This window comes from Pinus tabuliformis, chromosome 8, assembly GCF_031772625.1.
Source record: "Pinus tabuliformis cultivar Carrire ecotype Pingquan chromosome 8, CPIR1, whole genome shotgun sequence".
Classification (NCBI taxonomy): Eukaryota; Viridiplantae; Streptophyta; class Pinopsida; order Pinales; family Pinaceae; genus Pinus; species Pinus tabuliformis.
Window position 1 is genome coordinate 249,588,104 of NC_142294.1, and position 6,000 is coordinate 249,594,103.

Genomic DNA, 6,000 nt, shown 5'->3' on the forward strand with positions numbered 1-6,000 from the left:
CACATCGAGCATCAAGAAATGAATCCGGCCATATCTTGTAAAGGATTGGAAGAAATTACCACTCCTCAAACTCCAGAGATAGAAGGACATATCAAGAAGAAAAAGGTTCAAGCAGAGAAAGATCACATCGAGCATCAACAACAAGTTCTCCAACTTTTAAAGGATAACGCCACTTCGGCGCAAAATCAAACGAAATAGCAGGTAGATCAACATCATAGTGAAAAATGTTTTGATGTAGGTGATTGGGTATTTTTACTGCTACATCTCAAGCACGCTATTTATGAGAAGGAAATGTTGGCAATACTACATGCACTTAAAAAATGGCGACCTTACCGAATGGGAAGACTCTTCAAGGATGAGGATGTGGAAGCATTGTTTTGTGCTATTTCTATTATTTAACCAGATTGGATAAACGAAGCAAGAGATGAATGGAAGAATGACGAAGAAGTATGACCACTTATTCAAAAGTTGCAAAAGATCCCAATTCAAACAATATTGCCAGAAATTGAAGAGGAAGGAAAAATCATATTGGAACCTGGAGCAATCACAGAAACAAGAACCCGATAGCTACGAAATCGATCAATTTCAAAGTATCTCAACAAGTGGAAGAACTTACCCACTGAAGATTCCACATGGGAGGACAAGAATTTTATACAGAAGCATCAAGAACTACTCAAGCATTGAGGACAATGCTTTTTGAAGGAGAGGGGCATGTTAGGCCCCTATACTACTAGTGTAACCCCTTATTGTTATTAGTACAACCCCCTTATTATATTGATGTACCCATGTAGTGCCCATATTGCCGCTATTGTGCCCCATAGAAGCCCACTATTGTTATTATTGTGCCCTTAAATTATTATTGTTATGTCGGCTCTGATTATATTATGACCCCTTAGACTCCTATATATAGAACGGAGGTCTTTTCATTTGTATCATCCAAGAATTACTCATTTATGTAATGTAAAGGAGGTTGCCCCCTCGAAGAGGTTGAATTCTAAGGCGTGGATCTCTCTTTTCTATCTTTTTGTGAGCTGGTTTCATAACAAACTTATCATGTCATCATCGAGTATCATGATTCCTATACTTCGAAGCTCATCCCTGTAGGTGGTGAGCTTGTTCAGATATGTAGATATTGTGTTGCCCTTTTCACACTTGATTTTCCGAAGCTTGTCTTTTAGCGCAAACTTCCTCTGATCGCTGTTGTTCTGATATAGATCCTTCAATGTTTTCCACATTGAAAATGGTGTCTCCTTCCCATGGAGACTTGAGACAATGTGGTCTCGAACTCCCTCCAAAAGATCCTCCTCGCTCTAGCCACACATTTCTTCCATTCCGTCAATTCTTGGGCATTAGCAGCTACTGGCTTGGGGACTTCTTGATCAATGAAGTCCTTCAAACCATTGTCCTCTAATATCACTTCCATGCGATCCTTCCAGGCTATATAATTCGAGCTGCCATCCAGGGCATACTTGAGTCTCAAACCGTTGAACGCCATTGGTAAAATTTGAGATGTGATAAGAATTCAATTTCTATAATCAAGAACTTCAAACTTCGAACTTCTCCCTTCTTTGTATACTATTCTCCGATTTTATCACCTTTGCTCTGATACCATGTAGAAATTCCCACTGTAGATCACTTGATAATGCAATATACTAAAGAAAAATACTTGATCTATTTCTACAAACAAACTTTCGGAAGCTTAATCTATTTTGAGCAAGATCAAATAGAACACATATAACAGAGAATGAGAAACCAATCACACATCAAAACAAAAGAATACTTTGGGGAAAGCCTCAGCTAGAAACCTCGCTATCTGTATTATCATACAAGTGGAAATATCTCAGGATTACACAAAGCTTTAGCTCACAAGCTATCCAGCTCTTAGTACAATCCCTCAATGCTGCTCATAGACAGAATCGACAACACATATGCCTTCCTTCACTCCTCTAAGCCTCCTATTTCCTTGCGCAATTTCTCTTGGGTCCTCTGGCTGCCACCTATGTGAATTCACCTCTCACACACAACACTGTCCTCAAACTAAACTGCGTAATCCTCAAGGAATGAATTCCTTCTGCATGCAAGAGATATCCTCATGGGAATATTCTTGCAACTAATAGTACATTGTCCCTTCCTCTGATCTCAACTGGGTCTCTCACTGAACTGACATGCATGAGTTATTTATGAGAGAATATTCAATTATCTTAAGTACACTAGTTACATGCATGCATGCATTAATTAACTGAACTCACAATCAGTTCCACAAACTGTTGGAACTAATTTAACTGGACTTAACTCAATTAACTGAGCTAACTAATTACAACTCAAGGTACAACTCATCATGATCTCCTTAATTAAGGGATAACTTCCTCAATCAAAGGGATAATTGTTGCATGTCTTCACATAGACTTCATGTTTGATTGTATCCAACTAATTAACTCAAGATGAATCAATTAATTATTTTTTAAACAACTGCTAAGATCAAATTTGAATTTTAATTCTCAATTGTAGTTCAGGGACTAACTAAAATTGGAATGTATCCCGAAATGTCATTTATAGCAATGCTATTCTTAACATTTCTTGTTGTTATTTTCAACATTTTGACCCTCCCCCTTAGCCCACATAAAGGACCTACAACAAGGGAAATTATGTCCCATGAGAGCTCACCCAACCAGTCTAAAAATTTCCAAAAAATTAGAAAATTATTTTTGAATTTACCAAAAAATAAGAATATTAATCATTTTCTATAATTTTTAATTAAAATTATATAGAAATCAGAAAAATATTGAAATTCAACACACTCTGATGCAGGCTAATGCTATAGTCCATGACTAATTACTGAATTGTAAAAAAAAATATTTATTTAATTTGAATAAGATATAAATAAATATGAATAAAAAATATTTTTTTAAATATATTATAACTATAGAATAATAATTATAACGAATCGCTTTATATGAATTTATATAAAAACTCAAATTCTATATGCTTATTTTTTTAAGAAATGTTCTATTTAATCACCTATTATTATAATTTATATACATACTTTTAATAATTTTAACCTAATTCTCCAGTCTGTAAGTGGGAGCCTCTCCCATGCGAAGTATCATTAATATCCAAATTCGGAGCATGGAAATTTTAATCTTGGTTTTAGTACTCCACAATATTAATGATGGTGTTCATCTAAAAGACCTTGTTTCATTAGCATTATTAGGAATAAACGTTTGCAAGGGCTCCTCTCTCGGTTATCTTCTAGACAACTTTCCAGGCAAGAACCTATAGAGTCTGGTTCATCTCTGAAAAACCAGTGAGGAAGGACTTCCCATTTCCAATTTGGATCATAATTCTAAAGCAAATTACTCTCAATTCACTCGAGGGCTTTTCTCCCAAAGTTGCCACTCTTTCCTTGTAGGCTCGTTGGGCACTCCATTGTTTCGAGCTCAACCTTATTGTATGAATGGTTATGGTACCTCTCAACACTCCATAAAGAAATCTGCCACCGTTGAACTATTAAGTTTGGTCCAGGAGCCTTCCCTCTGCACCCAGTCACACCTCTCTAATTCCCTATTTGTTTTTCTTTCCATTATATCATTTCTTGTAATGGTTTTGTACTTCTAATCACTATAGGGGTTTGATGTTAATGATATGGTTGCTTTTATGTGCATTGTCTTTTTGGGCTCATCTCTCCAATTTGTGGCTCTCTTTCTCTTGCAGTGAGTCTCCCTTTAGGCATTTTTCCTTGTCTCCCTTCCTCCCTCCCTTTTAGACATCTTTTTGTCTCCCTTTCTCCCTTCTATTTTTTAGCAATTAATCTCTCCCCTTTGTCTTGGTCGCAGTTAATCTCTCCCCTTTGTCTTGGTCGAATTCATGACTCAAATGTCCTACTCCTTGACTCTCATATGTGTGAGTATCTGTCAGCACCTTAACATCCATTTTCCAATTATTTGGCCTTGTCTTGTTTCTTATTATCCCATCATGCCTCATCAATGCATGTCTATAGGGGAGAAACATACTACTAGGAATGAGCTAGCCGAGGAAGTACACATACTCATCATTGATTGAAAGAAACTATTGTTTGGTTCATAGATATTACCCAGAAACATACTACTAGGAATGAGCTAGCCGAGGAAGTACACATACTCGTCATTGATTGAAAGAAATTGTTGTTTGGTCCATAGATATTACCCCAAGCCCCATTCAGGATGAGCTCACTAGTGCCAAGAGAGGGGGGAACTTCCTAAAAGCACCACCTCTAGGGTACTAAGGTTCTAGCTGAGTTGGCTCATTGGTGCCATACATTAGGAATACACTTGGATGCTTTACCCAGTACATGTAGACATTGGATTTGTATTAGCATATGAAATTCCTCTTAGGTGGGTTCTTCTAGACATATATGAGCATGACAAACCTTCTCCACTCCATGGAACACTTGCATAGCACATTGAGCAGCACCTTGGCATCCCTCTCCTTGCTGGAGGCACCTCAAGTGATAATAGTGATCTCATTCAGGGCACAACTACTAATTCATACCCCTATATTTAATCTCTTGCTATGTTCTTGGTTTCTTCTTCGCCTTTTTTTTCAATTTGATTGCATAATCGTAAAGACAAATATTTTGGTCTTTGTATGGTAAATTTTGAACTCCTAGGTACTTTAATGTCTTATGTTTCCCTAACGAAAGTAAATTTTGGATATGGTCATATTTTCCTAGTAACCAACTAAGTAAAAATTTTGAATACTTTCACGAAATTCTCTTTTAAAAACAATACAATATTTACCTTACCAAAAAAAATTAATTAATATTTATTTCTCTTTTATTTTATTGATTGAATTGTATATGACCATCTTAAATATAAACTTAATTTTTATTTTCCATTAATATTTTTTTTTTAATAAGAGCCACCACTATGAATCATCATTAATATAAATTAGAATAAATAATTTTAGTCAAAATTTATAAAATATTACATAAATTATACCTTTTAATTATAAACAATTATTTGATTTGATTTTGATTTTATAATATCAAAAATAATATAAATTAGAATAGATAATTTTAACCAAAATATATAGAATATTACACCAATTATATATTTTAAATATAAGTAATTATTTATTTTAAATTTTTTATATAAATTAATTTAAATATTTTTTAATGGGTAAAATTTATTATAATTTAGTTATTGATAAACCATCTAAACAAGCTACCCAACTTTAATTGATTATTCAAATTTTCAATATAATCTAATTCACTATGGTTATTCAACAAAAACGGTGTGACCATTATACTTTATATTAATTTTAAATAAATCTAGGTTACGTTTTATTGATTATTCACATTTTCAATATAATCTAATTCACTGTTGTTATTCGACAAAAACTGCGTGACTATTATACTTTATATTAATTAATTTTAAATTATGATAAATCTAGGTTGCGTTTTTATCCTTCGTCACCAAAATCTAGCGACCTTTTTTAACGAAGTCTGTTTAATGAAGTCAATTGTAATTAAAAAAAAACCCTCTAAACCCAAGGAAAACCGTTAACATTTAAATTATAAAGACATCGCTACTTAGTTTATATGTCCATCTTAAATATAAACTTAATTTTTATTTTCCATTAATATTTTTTCCTTTTGGGTAAGAGCCACCATCATGGATTATCATTAATATAAATTAGAATAAATAATTTTAGTCAAAATTTATAAAATATTATATAAATTATACATTTTAATTATAAACAATTATTTAATTTGATTTTGATTTTATAATATCAAAAAATAATATAAATTAGAATAGATAATTTACAAAAATTATATATTTTAATTATAAATAATTATTTAATTTGATTTTGATTTTACCTTATCAAAAAATAATATTTATTGATTTTAATTTTTTTTATATAAATATTTAGGGTAAAATTTATTATAATTTAATTATTGATAAATAATGTAAACAAGCTACCCAACTTTAATTGATTATTCAAATTTTCAATATAATCTAA